Below are 22,052 nucleotides of genomic sequence, written 5' to 3'. Positions count from 1 at the left end.
TATTGAGGGCTTCCAGATTGAAAAGGGAGAAGATAAGCTCTCGATATTTGCAAGTGACCTGATACCACGCTTAGAAAATCCTAAAGACTCGACAAAAAAAGCTCCTAGAAATAATAGATTTGTATAGTAAAATGGCAGACCACAAAATTAATACACAAAGTCCCATGGCTTTCCTATATGCAAATAATAATGAAATAGAAGAGACATTTTAAAAGACAATCCCATTCACAATTGTGCCTCAGAAAATCAGGTACCTTGAAATCAGCTTAACAAAAGAGGTGAAGCACCTGTACACACAAAATTACAAAACTCAACTTCAAGAATCATGAAAAACGAACTAGTCCCTGATGTTCCATTTGCTCTCAACAGAATGAACATCTCCGAATGCAGCAGCTATGTGTACCTGGGTCGAGAACTCAACACGAGAAACGACTTGGTGCCAAAGCTTCGCGGGAGGATGAAAGCGGCGTGGAATGCCTTCCAGAGCATTGAAGAAGTTTTTAAGAGGATAAAGAACCTCCAGCTCTGGGCACATCTTTTCAACTCCACCATTCTCCCTGCACCAACATATGCCTCAGAGACCTGGGCCCTATGAAAACAGGACAAGAACGCTATTTGGATCTCCCAAAGAGGAATCGAAAGAGCTATGCTTGGAGTATCACACTTCACTCGTGAGAGAAGGAATCCGGAGTTCCGACCTCCATCAGTGATTGAAGATCAGGGACACTGCCTCGTTTGCCAAAGTGTTTCCAAGGTGTCAAATATCAGATGGACCAGACACGTAATGTGATTTAGAGACGACCACTGTACTACAGCTGTTACCGACTGGATTCCTCCCGACGTCAAAAGGATGCGTGGCCGCCCACCTACGAGATGGTCAGACTTCTTCGTCAAAACCCTGAACAAATGGTTTGAGGCTCTTCGCGTTTCTGGAGTAAGAAGATGCCATTGGGCTACACTAGCACGTGACAGGGATGAATGGAGACATTACTGGCGCCCGCTCGAGCAAATCGATGATCAATGGGATGACAAGTGACACAAGTGATACTTCAAGAAGAGAGGACATGAGGAAATGGAGACACATTCCCTGCTCATGAATCAGGAGGATAAACACTGTCAAAATGGAAATACTCCCCAAGCTTTATACAGATTCCATGCAGTCCCTATAAGGATACCTATGACGTTTTTTCAAATAAATAGTTCAAACACTCCTGAAATTCATATGGAACAACAAGCCCCCATAAATAGCAAAAGCAATCCTTGGGGAAAAGATGTGAGGTATGACTTTCCCCAACATCAAACTATACTACAAAGTTGCAGTAATTAAAACAGCATGATACTGGGATGATGACAGACCCTCAGATCAATGGATTGGAGTTGAATATCCTGATCAGATTCTCAAGTATATAATCATTTAATCTTTGATAAATAAAAAAATATGGAGTAGAGCAAGGAGAGCCTCTTCAACAAGTGGTGCTGGAAAAAAGTGAGCAGGAACATCTTTAAAAAGTGAACTCAGACCTCCTTCTAATGCCATGCACAAAAGTCAAATCAAAATGGGTTAAAGATCTTGATATTCTATCTGAATCCATAAGGTAGATAAAAGAAAACGTAGGCAGAACGCCCCATGACATTGAAGCTAAAGGCAACTTCAAAGATGAAACACCACTGACCAAGCAAGTGGAAGAAAAAAAATGGGACTACATTAAACTAAGAAACTTCTTCACCTCAAAGGAATGGAGGATGAAATACAAAGACAACCCATGGTATGGGAAGAATCATTTGCTCACCACTCACCTGATAAGGCATTACCATCCAAGATGTATAAAGTACTGAAAAAAATCAAAACTGTATCAAAAAATGGGGAAAAGAGATGAGCAAAAACTTCCTCAAAGAAGAAATACAGGAAATGGCCAAAAGGCATGTGGAAAAAAATGCTCTACATCACTAATCAACAGGGAGATGCAAATCAGTGCAACGATGGGAGATCATCTCATGCCACAGAGACAATACTCATCAAAAATAACAAGAACAACCACTGCTGGCGCTGATGGAGGAGAAAGTGACTCTTATTCTCTGCTGGTGGGAATGCTGACTGGTCCAGCCTTTCTGGAAAACAATTTGGACATTCCTCAAAAAAAAAAAAATCTAGGAATTGACCTTCCATACAACCCAACAATACGGCCCCTGGGAATACACCCGAAGGCCCAAACACACAATGCAGGGAAGCACCTGACCTCCTTGCTCATTACAGCACTATTCCCAGCACAGAACCCAGGAACTACCCAAGTGCCTGAGAGCAGATGAATGGATTAAGAATCTGTGGTAAATTTCATGACTTCATCTTTTCTAACAGCTACATAGTACTCCACTGTGTAGATGTACCAAAGTTTCTTTAACCAGTCATCTGTTCTCGGGCATTCAGGTTTTTTCCAGATTCTAGCTATTGTAAACAGTGCTACAATGAACAAACAAGTGCAGATGTCGCTTCGACTATACTTTTTTGCCTCTCTGGGATATATTCCCAGGATGGGGGGATGTGGGGTGGGAGCGATACTGGGATCCGTGGTGGTGGAGGATGGGCCCTGGTGGAGGGATGGGTACTCAATCATTGTATAACTGAAACCCAAGCACAAAAATTTGTAAGTCTACAACTGTACCTCATGATGTTTCACTAATAAAAAAAAATTTTTTTAAAGAAGAAGCTGTGGTACCTCTACACAATGGATGATAAAAATGGGAGAAAATGACGTCGTGAAATTTGCTTGGGGCTGGATGGCCGTGGAGAGGACTGTGCTGAGGGGATGAGTCTGTAAGAGACCCCACAGGACGAAGGTGGACGCGGGCACAGCTGCAGGAAGCGTCTTCCTGCTGGCCTTGGCGTGAGCCGGCCTCTCTATCACCCACCTCCCAAGCTGTGAAGCCGAGGCAACCCCACCCAGCACTGGTCTGCAGCTCCCCAACACGCTTCCTGGGGAGAGCATGTCCTCGGCCCCTCTGCCGCCTCCTCTCAGCTGTGACTCCTGGCAGCTCCCCTGATGCCAGCAGGGCCTGGCGGGGTCTGCCATACTGAGGGACCACGCAGGGCACTGAATTAACGGCCTCCTACTCAGAGCTTCATTTCAGTAAGTCCAAGGAGGAGTCAAGAGCGGGTCGGCAGTGGCTTCTCTGGACAATCTCATCCTTGCTGGTCAGATGGTTTCTGCGTCTCCAGCCACCTGAATCATCCATCAGGAAACAGACACTTAAGGGCCGGGGCCGCAGGGACGGCCACATACTGAGTCCAGCTTTGCTTCCATCCCTGGACCACATTGTCCCCAGAATGCCACCAGACATAACCCCTGAGCACATCTCCAGGAACAGGCCCTGAAAACCACTGAGGAGGGCCCCCGCACCAAATACGTACACAAAAGTAAAGACACAAAATCTCTATAGGTACTCCCTGAATCTGCTCAAAACCGCCACGCTCTTCCCTCCAACAGAGAACACGGTACAACCCCGTTCCGCTGCCTCATGCCATTTAGAGGAAAGGAATATTCTTCCCACACATGCCACACAATGGCTTGTCAGGTTGGCTTCACCCTGACACCGAGATGGCTTCAGGAGGCCGGGAGTTTTCTCCCAGTGAAATGTCATTTTGGCGGGTGTTCTGCTTTGGGGCCCGTGCTGTTCTCTCAGGGGTCATTTCTGGCTTCCTTGCCTGGGGAAAAGAGCAGTGTCTGCTGCAGAAACCGCCAAGGGTTAATTTCCTGCTCTCCCACCTCCCACCCCTGTGACAAGCTTCCTTCAAAGCAAAGCAGATTACGGGGCAGCGCGACATCTCCTTAATATACAAAGTGATCAATGCAAAGTAAATCGTCCAACGTTTCTCCCTGAAAATCAGGCTTAACTCTTTGGCAAACCACAACACTCAAAAGGAGAGAGAGAACAGAGGGGAATGCCCTGCCACAGAGGTAGGGTGGGATGGGGGGTATGCGGGGAGGGAGGGATACTGGGATCCGTGGTGGTGGGAAATGGGCACTGGTGGAGGGATGGGTATTCAAAATTAAAAACTAAATAAATAATTTAATTTTTTAAAAAAAAGCAAAGCAGATTGAGAGATCGGAAAGTGGCCAGTCTGCTTTTGTTTTCCTTTTCCCCAGGAAACCTCAGGACAGATGAGTTTTAATGTTCTCTTCTTTCCTAATCTGGAAAGTCCAAAGCCATCATCATTTTCATTTTGTTGCTTTTATTATATAGCACTGCCACCTATAGGTCCCACTCGGAGAAAAATTTAGATTGAGAATTTACAGAAATGGAAATCGGGACCTACAAGATCATCTTGCCCTCGCCTTGTACTTGCAGGTAAGGAACCCAACACTCGGTGCCTGAACAACTTCATAAAGGCTGGGGAGAGAGAGCTGCACATTCCCTCTTTTCTCTTCCACTTGCACAAGTTGAAAAAGCAAATTGTAGATTTGAAGTTGCGTTATATTTAAAAGTGACAAAAGACGAACTGTTAAAATATACACCAAAAAATTACTCGTTAAAGAAACTTTGTTACATCTACACAATGGAGTACTATGTAGCTGTTAGAAAAGATGAAGTCATGAAATTTACATACAAGTGGTACAACATGGAAAGTATCATGCTAAGCGAAATGAGTCAGAAAGAGAGGGACAGACATAGAAAGATTGCATTCATCTGGGGGACATAAAGTAACAAAATAGGAGATTAATACCCAAGAATAGTCGAGATCAGTACCAGGAGTTTTGCTCCATGGCTTGGAGGCCAACCACACATGCTAGGGGAAAAGGCAGCTCAGATAGAGAAGGGAGCACCAAATAAAGGGTGTTTGGAGGATCCTCCCAGGATGGGAGATGCATGCTGAAAGTAGACTATAGACCAAACATGATTGCCACTCAATACCTCTTTTGCAAACCACAACACCCAAAAGGAGAGAGAGAACAGAGGGGAATGCCCTGCCACAGAGGCAGGGTGGGATGGGGGTGGGGAATGGGTGGTGGGACGGATACTGGGATCCGTGGTGGTGGGAAATGGGCACTGGTGGAGGGATGGGTATTTGATCATTGTATAATTGAAACCCGAGCACAAAATTTGTAAGTCTACAACTGTACCTCATGGTGTCTCACTAATAAAAATTTTAAAAAATAAATAAAAACAATAATCATATAGATGAAAAAATAAATAAAAATGGTGTAACTAAAAAAAAAAAACTACTCACTGGATCCTCACTGTCCTTATCAATCCACATGGTTCTGAGGATTTTCTTAACGAACAAGCCGAGATCTCTGTACTTGAGATCTTGTATTTGTCTCTTGATGGCAAGAAGACTGTCTCAGGGTCAGGGAGTTACAGGGGCTGGGGAATGCCTCGATGCTCGAGAACTCCGTGTGACCCCGGCTTGGAGTGGCCTGAGCTAGGTGTTGCCTATGGCAGCAAGCCAAGAATCCTGGCCAGACCCATATCACCAGTGTCATCAGGAGGAGCCCTGAGGCCAAGTGCTGCCAGGAAGACCCCTAAGTAATAGAGTCAGGAGGGCTTTTGCAAACTCAGCTTAGGAAAGTGCTAGTTGGACATCAGAGGTGTGAGAATTCGGTGCGACTTCTCATTTCTCTGTACAGTCTCAGGGAGATTGGGGGGTGGGACTCAGGTGCCACTATTACCATTGACAGTCACTGAACTGCAAAAATGCCTTTCAAGTTCAACAGCAAGAAATGCGAATGAAAAGTTCATAAACTTTACCTTTCCCTTAGAAGTTTAATTTTGATTCCCTGAGCACAGGGGTCACTCCTGAGCACAGAGCTGGGAATAGCATCTGAGCACCACCAGGGAGCACTCTAGAGCACAGAGCCAAGAATAGTCCTTGCGCCTCACCAGGGGGTGCTTCTGAGCACAGAGCCAGGACAACCCCTACATGTCAAAAGGAGGTGCCCCTAATCAGAGAGCTGGAACTGGCCCTTGAGTCCAAAGCTCATTCCCAGTTCAAATTTAATCACTTGATCACTTCACTTGACTTCCCGTTAATCGTCAATTTGCTCAGGCGGGCGCCATTAACGTCTCCATTCGTCCCTGTCGCGTGCTAGTGTAGCCCAATGGCGTCTGTTCGCTCTAAGAACACGAAGAGCCTCAAACCAATCGTTCACAATCTTGATGAAGAAGTCTGACCATCTGGTAGGTGGGCGGCCACACGGTCTTTTGACATCCCGTGGAATCCAGTCGGTAACAGCTCTAGTCCAGCGGTCGTCTTTAAATCTCATTACGTGACCAGCCCATCTGATTTTTGACCCCTTGGCAAATGAGACAGCATCCCTGATTCTTGATCGTCGATGGAGGTCAGAACTCCGGATTCGTTCTCTCATTTGAGTGAAACGTGATATTGCAAGCATAGCTCTTTCTATTCTTCTTTGGGAGACCTGAATGGCGTTCTCATCTTGTTTGCGTAGGGCCCAGGTCTCTGAGGCATATGTTAATGCAGGAAGAACAGTGGAATCAAAGAGATGTGCCCGGAGCCGGAGGTTCTTCGTCTTCTTAGCTATTTCTTCGACGTTCTTGAAGGCGTTCCAAGCCGCTCTCTTCCTCCTGCGCAGCTCGGGTGCCAGGTCATTTGTCATGTTGACTTCTGGACCTAGGTACACATAGCTGTTGCATTCGGAGATGGTCGTTCCATTGAGAGCGAATGGGGCATCAGGAACGAGGCTGTTTCTCATAAACATTGTCTTCGTAAGATTCAGCTGTAGTCCTACCTTTCCACACTCAGAGTCAAAGTCGGCCAGCATTTGTGCCACTTGGCTGATGTTTGGTGTTATTAAAACAATGTCATCAGCAAAGCGGAGGTGGTGTAGTTGCCGACCATCTATCTTCACTCCCATTCCTTCCCATTCCAGTCGTCGCATGATGTTCTCGAGGGTGGCACTGAAGAGTTTCTGTGAAATAGTATCACCCTGCCGAACCCCTCTCTTGACATCAATGATTACTTCTTTGTAGAATGGTGAGATCCTGGTAGTGAATCTGTAATACGGAGTGTATTACGGATTCAAATTTAATAAAACACAAATTTAACCATTTAGCGTCATGCTGATAATTTTCGGCATTCCCTCTAGTACGCCAATGGTTTTTGCACATCACTTATGTGCCAATACTCACAAATGTGACAGGCGTCGGGGGTGGGTCACGCAGGTCATCTTACAACAGACCCAGGCGTCCTTAGTCCAACCCCATCTGACAGATGCGCTGCGCTTCCCCTGTTCTTGCGAGGATGGGACTCAGCCTGCTGCCGACCAGTCTGCAGACTCGCACCCTGAGCCCCTGGCAGCCTCACTCTTGCCTGGATGAGCTGCGCTGTGGTGCAGGGAGCCGCGTGGGGGGTGACCGTGCGTGTCCCTGTACCCTCTCTCCTCCTCGGGAAGTCTGGAGATCACTACACTGCACCTGTCTCGAATTCTCTGTGAGACGCCTTGTTTGCTCTTGATTTATGGCTTCATTAAAGTTAGGATCAGTGTGCAAAAATCCCCCACCTTTTCCCAAAAAGAGTTACACCACCACCTACACCACCACAGTCACCACCCCCTCCCACTGTCTGTAAGAGCCTGAAAGGGCCACGTTCACTGCATGCAGGCTCGCAGACATCTCCACTGTGATCAACATCATCAACATTATCTGTCACTCTGAAAAGTCTCCTCGCATCCCTGTGGGGCTCTCTGCTTTGCTTTCAGGAGTTTCTATTTCTGGGGTCAACCCCCTGGTTCCATGAACAGTCACTTCAGCACATCAAGTCCTCTCAGTCCTTCCCATGTGTGCTCATGATAGAGTTCTCCCATGTCTTCAGAAAGAATCTTTTCAGATTCTGCTCTTCCTCTTCGTTCCCAATGCTGTGCAGGTCTTCTTCCCCTTCCAGGTCAGTTAACCCGCCAGTATTCGAACCAGGAACTTGGCTTTCGCCATGCAAGCGCCCCAGGCGTCCTCTAGAACCCTGAGACAAAAGCAGCCCTGAGCCTCTTCCTCTTCGTCCCCAGTGCTGTGCCAGTCTTCTTCCCCTCCCAGCTAGTACCCCCACACACACACATACCAGGTTCCTCGGGGGACGTGGCCTCTTCAGAAGTGGGCATGGCTTTGGCAGAAGTTGGCGTGGCCTAATTCCGGGCCGGATGCTCACGCAGCCACAGGTAATTTACTCATACCAAGAAATCTAGGGTAACATCTCAGTTTCCATACCTACACACCAACATGAAGAAACAGCACAAATCCCCACCACATGGGAACAACAATGAAAAGAGTCCAGAAGCCTCCGTAGGTGCTACTCACCTAAAGGACCTCTCTGAGAAAGAATTCAGATATGAAGTCATGAAGAGATGTTCAATGAACTCAATGAAACAGTCAGACAGATATCCAGTAACATGACAGAAACAATCGAGAAATTACGGGAAGAAATGAGAGCAGAAATGTCACGAATAAAAGATCCCGTAGATGAAATAAAAAAAAAACTCAGTCTGTGCCCTCAATAGTAGAATGGCCACAGCTGAAGAAAGAATCAGTGAGCTGGAAGATGAGCTGCACCAAGCCAACAGGCAACAACAAACAATGGCAAGAGACCTGAAAATAGCTCTAGAGTGAATCAGAGTCCTAGGAGATGATTCCAAGAGAACGTTAGAATCATTGGAGTACCAGAAGCTCAAGGAAACAATCCCAATGAAAAAGCCACAGTTAAACAAATCATTGCTGAAAAATTCGAAGAGCTGGATTCTAGGAGCCCGAAGGGTACCAGCTAAAAGAGACCCTAACAGAAACACTCCAAGACATAGCATAGTTAGAATGATCAGTGCCGCCGAGACACAATACTGCAAGCATCAAGGTCAAAGAAGGAAATCACATACAAAGGAGCACCCCTTAGATTCACAGCAGACCTATCAGAGGAAACCTTCCAAGCCCGAAGGCAATGGTGGGATATAGTGAAAAAACTCACTGAAATGAATGCTTCATCAAGAATACTCTATCCAGCTAAACTCTCATTCAAACTCAAAGGAATAGTACACTATTTTCTAGATAAACAGCAGCTCAGGAACTTCATATACTCAAAAACAAGCCTAAAAGAAGGGCTAAAGGGGTTACTATAAGACAAGTCAGGCGGATATGCCGCCCGAGCCCGTGTCCAAGCACATGTGTCGCCCGCATCTCCCCTCTTGAGATGTGTACTTTCATACTTTCGTGTCTAATGCTAGGATGTGTGTAGGGGCTCTCTCCACCCTTGGAGAAGCCCATGTTCTCTCTTGAGTGCGTTACTCTCTCACTCTCTCTCTCCCTCCAGACCTAAAAATGCTCCAAATCTATTTACTTCAAAAAAAAAAAAGACAAGTCAAACCCTACAAGCACAACAGACCCTTACAGAAAGATGACACAAAACCCCATAACAATAATCTCTCTCAATGTCAACAGACTAAATTCACCGATTAAGAGACACAGAGTGGCAAAATGGATTCAGAGACAGAACCCAACATTCTGTGGCCTACAAGAAACTCATCTCAACAGTCAGAGCAAACACAGACTCAAAGTTAAAGGATGAAAAACAATCCTGCAAGCAAACAGCTCCCTCAAAAAAGCGGGGGTGATTATACTAGAATCCGACAACATCTATTTCAGGTTGAAAAAGATTAGAAGGGACAGCGAAGGCTATTTTCTATTCATCAAGGGATATGTACAACAGGAAGAAATCACACTCTTAAATGTATATGCACCTAATAAGGGAACAGCTAAATATTTAAAAGAACCGCTAACAGATTTTAAGGAGGACATTACTAGCAACACAATAGTAGCCAGAGACTTCAATATTGCCTTATCACCTCTAGGTAGATCAACAAGAACAAAACTCAGCAAGAAAACATTGGATTTGAAAGAAGAAATAGAAGAGAAAGGGCTTATAGACCTATACAGGGCTTTACACGCCAAAAAAGAAAGAATACACATTCTTCTCCAGTGCACATGGAACATTTTACAAAATAGACCATGTGGTAGGCCACAAAACATACCTCAATAGAATCAGGAAGATAGAAATAGTATCAACAATCTTTTCAGACCACGATGCACTGAGAATAGAAGTGAATCACACACAGACACGGAGAACCAAATCAAACACCTGGAAATTAAACAACTCAATGTTGAACAAAGAGTGGATCAGGAAGGAAGTGAAGGCTGAAATCAAAAGATACCTGGAAGCAAACGAGAATGAAGACACGAGCTACCAGAACCTATGGGATGCAGCTAAAGCCATGTTAAGGGGAAAATTTATAGCTCTGCAAGCATTTCTTAGGAAGGAAGGGCCCACATAAACAACTTGACCTCACAGCTCAAGATCTTAGAAAAAGATCAACAAAAGGGGCCCAAATCAGGCAGAAGGGAAGATATCATAAAACTTAGAGCAGAAATCAACGACATGAAAACTAAAAAACAATCCGAAAGCTCAATGAAACCAAGTGCTGGTTCTTCGAGAAAATAAATAAGATAGATAAACCACTAGCAACACTCACAAAGAAAGAAAGAGAACCCTAATAAACCAAATCAAAAATGAGAAGGGGGATATCACAACAGAAACCAAAGAAATTCAAAAGATCATCAGAGACTACTTTGAAAGTCTGTATGCCACTAAACAAGAGAACCTAGAAGAAATGGATAAATTCATGGATTCCTATCATCTCCCGAGGCTGAATCAAGAAGATCTAGAATACCTGAATAGACATATTAACATCAAGCAAATTGAAACTGTAATCAAAAGTCTCCCCAAAAACAAAAACCCAGGTCCAGATGGATTCACTAGCAAATTTTTCCAAACATTTAAAGAGGACCTGTTGCCAGATCTTCTCAAGCTTTTCCAGGAAATTGAAGAAACAGAAACACTTCCAGTTTCTATGAAGCCCATCCATATTTCTCTAACACCAAAAGGAAGGAAACAAAGACACCACAAGAAAAAAACTACAGGCCAATATCCCAGATGAACACGGATGCGAAGATTCTCAACAAAATACTAGCAAATAGAATTCAACAACTCATCAAAAAGATCATACACGACCAAGTGGGATTAATTCCAGGGATGCAAGGATGGTTTAACATTCAGAAATCAATCAACATAATCCATAATATCAACAAAAGAAAAGATAAAAAACCATATGATCATGTCAATAGATGCAGAGAAAGCATCTGGCAAGATCCAGCACCCGTTTATGATGAATACCCTCGCCAAAATGGGGATAAAGGGGACTTTCCTCAATATAGTTAAAGCCGTCTACCACAAGCCTACAACAAGCATCATCCTCAATGGGGAAAAACTGAGAGCCTTCCCCCTAAGATCAGGGACGAAACATGGATGCCCACTCTCTCTGCTGTTGTTGAATATAGTACTGGAAGTACTTGCAATAGCGATTAGGCAAGAATAAGATATTAAGGGCATCCAGGTAGGAAAGGAAGAAATCAAGATCTCACTCTTCGCAGATGATCTGATACTATACTTAGAGAACCCTAAAACCTCTACCAAGAAACTCCTAGAAACAATAGACTTGTATAGTAAAGTTGCAGGCTATAAAATCAATACCCAAAAGTCCATGGTTTTCCTATACACAAATAGTGAGAGAGAAGAAAGTTACATGAAAAAAAAACAATCCCATTCACAACTGTGCCCCAGAAAACCAACTACCTTGGAATTACCTTACCTAAGGAAGTAAAGGACCTGTACAAAGAAAACTACAAAACCCTACTTCAGGAAATAAAAGAGGACACATGAAAATGGAAAGATATCCCCTGCTCATGGATCGGGAGAATTAACGTTGTCAAAATGGCAATACTTCCCAAAGCATTATACAAATTCAATGTGATCCCTATGCCAATACCCATAACATTCTTCAAAGAAATGGAGCAAACACTCCTGAAATTCATATGGAACAATAAGCCCCCACGAAGAGCTAAAGCAATTCTTGGGAAAAAGAAAATGAGAGGAATCAACCTCCCTAACTTCAAACTCTACTACAAAGCAGTAATAATTAAAACAGCATGGTACTGGAACAAAGGCAGAGCTTCAGACCAATGGAACAGGGTTGAATGTACTGACATCTCCCCCCAAACATATGATCATCTAATCTTTGATAAGGGATAAAGAAATGTGAAGTGGAGCAAGAAAAGCCTCTTTAACAATTTGTGCTGGCAAAACTGGACAGCTACATGCAAAAAAAATGAGCTCAGATCTCTGCCTAACACCATGTACAAAAGTAAGATCAAAATGAATTAAAGACCTCAACATCAGACCGGAATCCATAAGGGACATTGAAGACGAAGTTGGCAAAACCCTCCATGACATTGAAGCTAATGGTATCTTCAAAGGTGTCACAGCACTGGCCAAGCAAGTGAAAACAGAGATAGACAAATGGGACTATCTTAAACTAAGAAGCTTCTGCACCTCCAAAGAAACAGTGACCAAAATACAGAGACAGTCTACAGAATGGGAAAGGATATTCGCCCAATACACATCTGACAAGGGGTTGATATCAAGGATATACAAAGTACTGGTTAAACTCCACAGGAAGAAAACATCCAACCCCATAAAAAATGGGGTGACAAAATGAACAGAAACTTTCTCAAAGAAGAAATCCGAATGGCTAAAAGGCACATGAGAAAATGCTCTACATCATTAATCATCAGGGAGATGCAGATCAAAACAACAATGAGATATCATGTCACACAGAGACTGGCCCACACCCAAAAGAACAAAAACAACTGGTGCTTGCACGGATGTGGCGAGAAAGGGACCCTCCTTCATTGCTGGTGGGAATGCCGAATGGTTCAGCCCTTTTGGAAAACAGTATGAACGACTCTCAAAAAATTAAAAATTGAGTTCCCAATTGACCCAGCAATACCACTCCTGGGAATACATCCCAGTGAGGCAAAAATGTATAGTCGAAGTGACATCTGCACTTGTTTGTTCATTGCAGCACTCTTTACAATACAGTTTCTTCCAGAAACTGGAAGAAACCTGAATGCCCAAGAACAGATGACTGGTTAAAGAAACTTTGGTACATCTACACAATGAAGTACTATGTAGCTGTTAGAAAAGACGAAGTCATGAAATTTACATACAACTGGTACTACATGGAAAGTATCATGCTAAGCAAAATGAGTCAGAGAGAGAGGGATAGACATAAAAAGATTGCATTCATCTGGGGGATATAAAGTAACAAAATAGGAGATTAATACCCAAGAATAGCCGAGATCAGTACCAGGAGAATTACTCCATGGCTTAGAGGCTAGCCGGGCATTCTAGGGGAAATGGCAGCTCAGATAGAGAAGGGAGCACCAAATAAAGGGTGTTTGGAGGATCCTCCCAGGATGGGAGATGCATGCTGAAAGAAGACTATGGACTGAACATGATTGCCACTCAATGCCTCTTTTGCAGACCACAACACCCAAAAGGAGAGAGAGAACACAAGGGATTGCCCTGCCACAGAGGCAGGGTGGGATGGGGGGAGGGTGTGGGAGGGATACTGGGATCCATGGTGGTGGGAAATGGGCACTGGTGGTGGGATGGGTACTCGATCATTGTATAACTGAAACCCAAGCACAAAAATCTGTAGGTCTACAACTGTACCTCATGGTGCTTCACTAATAAAAATTGAAAAGAAAAAGAATCTTTTCGGATTCTTCCAGTACGTGGAACAAGCCGAAATCCTCCCAGACTGTTTCTATGAGCCCAGCCACCCTGATACCCATGCAGACAGGGGTGTCACTAAAATAAATAATTCCAGACCCACCTCCGTGACAAACAGAGGTGTGTTCCCTCACCTGAAACCACATTATAAAGCTATGGTAATCAAAAGTGTGTGGTGCTGGATAGAGACACTCAAACCAGCAGGACCCACTGAGCCCAGCACCCACTCTCAGGCATGGCCGGGGAACCGCCAACAGGAACAGATGCGTGAAGGCAGAGAGAAAGCCTCTTCACCACACGTGATTGGGAAACCAGCCCGGTTCTGCAAACTTTACAGTAGAGCTAATCCCCTACCTCACACCACACGCAAAGGGTCCGCTAACTCAGACACTGAGGCAAGCACTGGCAGAATCCCCAGGACCCCTCCCCCGGCTCACGCCCCCTCCGCCCCCTGGCAGAGAAAGCAAAGCAGAGATAAACCACCACAGCAAACGAAGGAGTCTACTGCAGAGCAATGACGGCCAAACCCCCGGCCCCACCTGAAGAGGAGCAACTATTTGCCACACACCCATGACAGGAACCAGCCCCCAGGTGCAGGGGCACCACAGCCCAGACACAAGCACCCCCCCCCCCGCCTCCGGGAGAGAAGCTGCAACGACGCTTCCTCAGAGGAGAAGGCAGATGGCAACAAGGCTGGAAGGGACACGTCGGTCCTGGGCCCCTTGGGGACCTCACTGGCCGTCGCTCCGACCGTGCATGCCTGAGGGAGCAGGAAGCTGGCTCTGAGCGTCACTCTGCAGGGCGCAGCGTGGCAGGCAGGAGGGGGACGGGCCTGGGCATCTCGCACATCTGCGGAGTCTAAAGCAGCAAGGCAGGGGACGGGCAGCGCCCAGAAACTGCCAAGGGGCAGGGAGGGCACCAGGGGCAGAACTGCGAGACTCCGGGCCGAGGGCAGCCCCAGCGCAGACCTCATGCCACCGTGGATGGAGACTATGATTAACCAGCACGGCAGCAGCTCGGCACAACTGCACCTCCTCCTCAGCCAGAGTGAAGCTTCTGGGCCCCTGGTTTTGCTGCGCTGACTTTTGTGGTATTTTTTTTTTAATATAGGAGTACTGCTATTTATTCAGCCACTGATTAGCTGATTGAATTGGGCATGAACTCCACCTTACTTTTTGTTTTCCATAGTTTTATTTATTTATTTATTTTTCTTCTTATATTTATTTATTGAATCACTGTGGGAGAAGTTACTAAGCTTTCAGGTTTAAGTCTCGGTCATACAATGATCAAACACCTCTCCCTTCACCAGTACTCATTTTTCACCACCAAGAACCCCAATATATGCCCCCACCCACCCCTCCCAATGCCTGTGAGGCAGATGATTTCCACTTAACTCTTCTCTACATTGATCACATTCATCATTTCGACAAAAGATGCACCAGTATTGTTTAGAATTCACCCCCCCAACAATCAGAATTGCTGAAAAGGCATTGTGAAATACTTTGTTTTCTATAGCTGGTTATGAGAACCATATAATGTCACGCGGCCACGATTTCTGCAGAGACAGATAATTATGAGATTGGTTTCTGTGCATCTGGTGTTATGGCTGTGCTGAAGAGCCGTTTGTGGGGGGCAACTCGTGACCTCGGTAGGGCATGAAGGACGAACCAGTATCGCCCCCTCCCTCCCATGAGACTGCAGTTGCCCCATCACCACCGGCTCATACCTGGCTTTCCTATAAGTCCTGAGGCGGTGGCCATCTTGCTGCCAGGGGGTGGGGAAGGCGGAAGGGAGCAACACCCTTTCCCTCCTGGGGAGGCATGGCGCCATAATTTAACACATGGTCCACTCACTTTTCTGCCACAAGCTACCAGGCTCTGGACTAAGTCCTTTTGCCTCTGGAGCCATGGCCATGCCAGAGAGCTGCTCATGGGGGGCAACTCATGACCTCAGTTGGGCGTGAAGGACGAGCCGGTACTGCCCCCCCCCCTTCCCATGAGACTGCAGTTGTCCTGTCATCACCAGCTCATACCTGGCTTTCCAATAAGCTCTGAGGCAGCGGCCATCTTGCTGCCATGGGGAGAAAGGCGGAAGGGAGCAACACCCTTTCCCTCTGGGGGAGGCATGGCACCGTAGTTTAACGCATGTTCCATTCACTTTTCTGCCGCAAGCTGCCGGGTTCTGGATTAAGTCCTTTTGCCTCTGGAGCCATGGCTGTGTATGCGGTCCAGATGCATTTCTGCCAAAAGCCGCTGGGTTTCGAGATTTGTTTCTGAGTCTCTGGGATCATGGTCATTAATCAGCTTGATCAGGAGCCAGAGAGGCCGTTTGTAGGTGGCGATTTGAGGTCTTGTTGGGATGGGGAGGAAAGGGCCGGTTACATCCCCATCTGGTGAGGTCCCGCGTGTCTCATCACTGCAGGCCCAAACCTGTCTGTCCAGTGGCCTCTGGAGGATGGCAGTCACTGGGCCGTCAAGGGGAACAGGCCAAGGTATGAAACCCATTCCCACCTGGGAGTGGCCCAGCCCCAGTAACCTACTGCAGGAACAGGACACATTTCTGCCAAAAGCCTTTGGGTTCCAAGGTTCGTTTCTGAGTCTCTGGGATCATGGCCATTAAGCAGTTCGACCAGGAACCAGAGAGGCCATGCCTCCAATTATATAGCTGAGCCGGAGGTGGTTTGTGGGTATGTCTCCCACACACCCAACTTTTGGCTGTTTACTTTCTTGGTAAACTTTGCCCCAAGTTTTTGGGGTCTGGCCAAAGGCACAGCAGCAATTTGGGGGTATCTGAAAGTCTGACAGTGCCATCAGCCTGCTGATGCACTCACCTCACAGGTACAGATTGACCTGCTGGCGGCACCATACCCCCCTTCTGTGGTATTTTGGGTTTGTCATTTTGGGGTCACACCCAGTGGTGCTTGGGGCTGACTCCTGTCTCTGCACTCAGGAATTACTCCTGGAGGTGCTCAGCGGACCGTTTGGGGTGCCAGGACAGAACCCAGGTTGGTCACCAGCAAGGCAAGTGCCGTAACCACTGTGCTATCTCTCAGGTCCTCCTCTGCGAATTTTAAAGATGACATTTCCTCAGTTCTAAGGGCCCGTAGATAATAAGAGAAATAATAACTTCCAGGTGGAAAGAGCAGGGGCGTGGGGGAAAAACAAGCCAATAACCACCCACATCAATTCTATGATGCACCCAGGTCTTAAAAACATTAAAACATGAACATTTAATGCCCTAGACCCACTGCACAGAGCATGATGGCAGCGACCAGCCTTGCCCACGGGTCCTGAGTCTGCCCCATGTCCCAGCCTGCCGTGGCCCGTGCTACAGGCCACATGGACACTCTGAGGGAGGGCGTGGGGTGGTGGCCGGTCCGAGCTTGGGCGGTGGCTTTGTGGCCTTTCACTCAGGGTCTGTGGTGCCAAACCACAAAGAGAGAACGCCTCTTGTGATAGGGACGCGGGGCAGGGGCCTTGGAGGAAGGCTGGAAGGCGTACGCCGAAATTCACGGAAATAACCACAGCACGGAAATAATCACAACATGGAAACGCTTTATCTAAGCATTCAGAGAGGAGGTGGGTCTAAATCTCTCCTATTTCTCCACTCCTAGAAACTGGCCCAAGTGACTCTTTTGGGGGCGGGAAATAGTCCCCGAGGTGAAGCGCTTGCCAGGCCCACGGCAGCCCAGATGCAACCCCGACACCACACACCATCAGGCTGCCCTAAGCCCAAACAAAAACAATCGAAATAACAATTTTCCAAAACTCCAAAGGTCCGAGAACTGACGGGCTCGCCAGGGCAGCTCCATGGGGTAGGCTCTGCTGCTCCATCCCAGCAGCACCTGGGCTGCGAGTGTTCCCACGGGGAGCCTGAGCCAGAGAGGAGAAGGCCTGAGCACCACCACCTGCGGCGCCAAGATGAAGAACAAATAATACGGCCTTGAAGGATTTTTTTTTTTGCTTTTTGGGTCACACCCGGTGATGCACAGGGGTTACTCCTAGCTCTGCACTCAGGAGTTACTCCTGGCAGTGCTCAGGGGACCATATGGGATGCTGGGAATCGAACCCGGGTCGGTCGCGTGCAAGGCAAACGCCCTACCCGCTGTGCTATCTCTCCAGCCCCGAAGGATTTTTTTTAAAGAAGAAAAAGAATCAAAGCAAAAAAAATAAATAAATGGATTCTTGGGGGTCTGAAGATAATTCATAATTCAAATCACCAATTTGTCCAACGTACCCACTAAGAAATGCCTGCCTGCATTTATTTCTAGAATTTTAAATGCCAAGAAATTCACAAGGCATTCAAAGTAAAAAAAAAAAAAAAAAAGATTCTGTCAGGGCTGGAGCGCTAGCATAGAGGGTAGGGCGTTTGCCTTGCACGCGGCCGACCCGGGTTCGATTCCCAGCATCCCATATGGTCCCCTGAGCACCGCCAGGGGTAATTCCTGAGCGCAGAGCCAGGAGTGACCCCTGTGCATTGCCGGGTGTGACCCAAAAAGCAAAAAAAAAAAAGATTCTGTCAGTGAGTGAGTCTCCTAAGCAAGATGCTTGATGCTACCCAGAGGGTTCTGATTCAATTCTTAATCCTCCACGCCCTGAACATGCTCCCGAGCCCTTTCCCTCGGATCCAAGTTTTCCTATATCCAGGAAGCAGAGGCTGATTTATCTAAGTAAATCAAATAAAACTGACATGGCCTTGTAAAACGATTCAGTGTATTCTAGAATCTCATGGAAACACCATAAGGCTGTCGCTCTTCTCGAGCGGGGAAGAAGGGTCCCCCTGGGGCTGGGAACTGGCCGTTCTACTTCCCATCCATCTCTCTAACGCCATCTTGCCACTGAACATCCTTGGCTTGGGTTTCTTGGGGGGCAGGGGGTGGCGTCTAATGTTTGTTTGATCTTATTTGGGGGCACACAGTGCGCTCAGAGTTACCTCTTGGCCCTGTGCTCAGGGGTTTCTCGTGGCAGGGCCCGCAGGAACCGTATGTGGTGTCCAGGATGGAAGCCGGAACTTCCGGGGGCCAGGCCGACGCCTTCCCTGCTGGACTGCCCCTGCCCAACAATCCACACTTCGGAACAATTCGAATTAGTTCACAGTCCTGGTGAAGGGACAGGTGTCGGAACACCGCGTGACTGAAATCCAATCATGAATAACTTTGTGATTGGGTATCTCAGAGTGATTCAACTCAAAAATAATTTTCATTAGTTCAAAGAAATTATGTATGTAGCAAAAATAATTTTCATGTTTATCTTCTCCAGAGAACAACTATGATCGAATGATGGCCCCTTTCCGGACAATTCCTGATTTTTATTCCCATTAGTGGTTACTGCAATACAAAGGTGATGGTTTTGAAGAACAGTGCTCTAATTTACCAGTGAAAATGCACTCTCATAACCACAGCAGCACAGACCATCTAAAGATCATTAACCCATTCCCCAAATTTCTGAGTAAATGATGCAAAACAAATTACATTTGGTGTTCGCCTTAAAAAATATCCAGTAAAGACTCTACTTTCTTTTTTTTTATTAAAAAAATTTTTTTATTTTAATGAATCATCATGAGATACAGTTACAGACTTACAAATTTTCATGATTACATTTCAATCGAACAGTATTCAAGTATCCATCCCTCCACCAGTGCCTATTCTCCACCACCAATGTTCCCAGTGTCCCTCCTGCACACCCCCACCCTTCCCACCCCCTGCCTCTGTGGCAGACATATTCCCTCTTATTCTCTCTCTCCTTTTGGGTGTTATGGTTTCATGCACATTTTTGCCTATGGCATTTGCTGGGTTTTGTCCAACTTGTTGTACCGCTCACACACTTGTCTGCACACTCACTTGTTTGCAGTGCTCACTGCATTCCCACAGTTGTGGTGCTTGTACGCATGCCCTCCAGTGCTTGCGCTCTTTTTTTTTTTTTGAGGCAAAATTGGAATTTTTATTAGTGAGATGATTTTCCCACATGATCATATCAATAGATGCAGAAAAGCCTTTGATAGCCATCAGCATCAGTTTATTATAATAATCCTGCTTAGCCTTTCCCAGGGGATGACTCTACTCCAGCCTCAGCAAGGGCCAGTAGGGTGCCTCTCCTATTTCTTCACTTTACTCATCCCTCGTCTGTGCAGGTGAAGTCTCTGACCTATCATAAGCCCTTGGTTAGGTGCGGCTCCAAACCAAATCAAGACAAAGCATAATAATGATAGTTTTCTGTCTTCCTTTCCAATTAAATGCCTCTTATTTATTTTTCTTGTCTGATTTTGGTAATAACGACTTTCTAAGCTATTTGAATAATGGTGGAGGAAGATTATATCCTTGCCTTGTGCTGATCTCAGAGGGAAGGCTTTCAGTTTTTCTCTGTTGAACAGAATGTTGACTATAGGTCTGTTGCTTATGACTGCTTCTATCTCGAGGTACATTCTTTATCTTCCACTTTGTTAAAGACTCTACTTTCTTGGACTAGAATCAGTCCTGGTGGTTACTTTCTGGGAGATCTAAAAGTCATTCCTCTCCTGGGCTAATCTAAATCCCTTCTGAAACATTAGTCCCATTTGGCCCTGGTGTCAAGCAGCCACTGGCAAAACTTTTGAAACTCATTCTGGAAACTTCTTCCGTGGCCACCCAATGCCGCTCCGAGTGGGAAAGGCGCGGCTCCTCCTGGCTCCAGAGGCCCCTGGCGTCACGCGTGGGACGCCCCTTGTCCTCACTACCCCGGGGCAGCTGCGTGTCTGCACACCAGGCCTCCCAGTCCCTCGCTTCGGGGGCAGACCCTGTCCAGCTTGATGCAGCTGTGGGCTGGAGAGTCGCAGGGCACGAGCCGCCCTTCCAAGAGGCAGGCAGGGCGGGAAGAGCCGAGCGAGCCCCCCAAGAACCCCTGCCTCATCCACCTCCTGCCCGGGACTTGAAAACAAAAGAGAGTCTCATCACCAAGTTCTTCATCTCGGGGATTAGAGAACTGCCGGGGCCTCTTTGGTTTGGTCACGGTGACTAATGGGGGGGGGGGGGGGGGGAGAGGGGAGGCCAGTGCCTATGAGAGCACGAGGGAGGAGGACGCGGACAGCAGCCCCGCACCGTGTGGCCCTGCAGAGGCCCGCCTGGGCCCGCCGGCTGGCTTCTGCTGTAAAGTCTCGGGTGTGTTCCAGAGTTGCTTTCCGCAGGGACAAACACTAAGGGACACATGACAGGACCTGACCCGTGTTGGGAGACGCGTGTTGAGGCTTCCTCACCCGGCAATGCCAGACATGGACACACACATGCCGTGGCGCAAGCCCCTGACTGAGTCACAGCTGAGCGAACAGACAGACGCAGCTATGTGAAGGGATAAATGAAGGAAGCGTCCCTCCCTCCACAGGCTACCTACTAACAGGAGATTTATCTACTAGTCACAGAAGAATCACCAGAGTGTGGCTTTTGTTTCTAACACAGTTGAGATCACCGTTTATCAGTCGTACTTCTGCCTGGCACCGAACTTCCTGGTGGGCAAAGATCCAGGCGGCCAGCCCGAGTGGTCCGGAAGCAGGACTGAGCCATCGGTGGGCATCAAGCAGCTCCCCCGCTGCTGACCTGCGCCTTGGCCCATCTCTGACCCGCCGCTGTCCACACCCTCCAGCACCCGTGGGTGTCAGGGCTCCTGGGCCAGCCCAGGGGAGAGTCGTGGCCTGCAGAGTCCCAGGGCCCAACACTCTCCCCACATCCGGGCATCTGTGACTCCCAGTCCCAAGTCTCTGGTCTCTGCATGCTCCACGGCAGGCCAGGAGAAGAGGCAGCTCTGGGACAGACACAGACACGCTCTGCCACGTGCGGCACGGAGCCCGCAGGAGAGCCAGGGAAGGGCTCCCAGCACAGTCACGGCGACGGACAGCCGGGCCAGCCCAGCCACACAGCAGGAAGGGCCAACCAGCCCCTGCCACCACGGGCACACACTCTCAAAGCCAGCACACATGTGCACACACGCATACAAGCCACATGGGCGCACACATGCACCCACACACATGCCTACACACACACATCATATGTACCACCACATACGCACGTGCCCACCTACATGCACATGTACCCACACACATGCACTCACATGCGTATGCACACACACACACGCACCCCGACTGTTCATCTGCTCAGAGACATGTTCATCTGGCGGAGAAAATGCCCAGGAAACCGCAAGGCTCTGGGTGGCGGGAAGCCGACGCGACTCCCCCTGGTCAGGCTCAGCCCTCGGGGCTGCGTCTCTTCTGCTCCAGGGGGCGCAAACCCTTCTGCGGTCACTCCTTCCCCTGAGCTCACACAGAGCCCCGGCTCAGGTCACAGTGGCCCTTGGGGTGGCCCCTCTGCCAGGTTGGGCGGCAGCAAAGCACCCACCAAAAGATGTTT

Source organism: Sorex fumeus, unplaced genomic scaffold (genome assembly GCF_029834395.1).
Source record: "Sorex fumeus unplaced genomic scaffold, SorFum_2.1 ptg000079l, whole genome shotgun sequence".
NCBI lineage: Eukaryota > Metazoa > Chordata > Mammalia > Eulipotyphla > Soricidae > Sorex > Sorex fumeus.
The sequence above is the reverse complement of the archived record's forward strand: the minus strand, read 5'-3'. Positions refer to the sequence as shown.